The following is a 403-nucleotide window of genomic DNA, read 5'->3' on the forward strand; positions in this document are numbered from 1 at the left end:
CCGGTTTTTTTTTTTTTTTTTTCTTCCTAGGGAGGGGTAGGAAAGGGGGGAGGGGGACTCCCCAAAACCACACTTGGATCAAGATCAGGATCTTCCTCTTCGCTGATGGATTAATAATGCTAATAACTGCTATTATTGCCGCCGGAGCCTTGATTTAAAAAAAACTTCTTCTTCCTCCTTTTTCCCTTTTCTCTGCCTGCCGCTCGCTCGCTCGCTCTCCCCACCTCGGTCTTAAAGAGCCAGCAAACTACTTTACCCCCTTTTGCAAACACACACACTCTCTCTCTCTGCCTTGACAACTCCTGATACTTTTTTGAACAAGTTAATAGACAACCATCCATGTGACGGGGGCTTGTCAGGGAATAAATGTGCTCGCCCCGGCCAATCAGCGCGCGGCGGCTCC

This window comes from Phaethon lepturus, unplaced genomic scaffold, assembly GCF_000687285.1.
Source record: "Phaethon lepturus isolate BGI_N335 unplaced genomic scaffold, ASM68728v1 scaffold24016, whole genome shotgun sequence".
In the NCBI taxonomy this organism is placed as follows: domain Eukaryota; kingdom Metazoa; phylum Chordata; class Aves; order Phaethontiformes; family Phaethontidae; genus Phaethon; species Phaethon lepturus.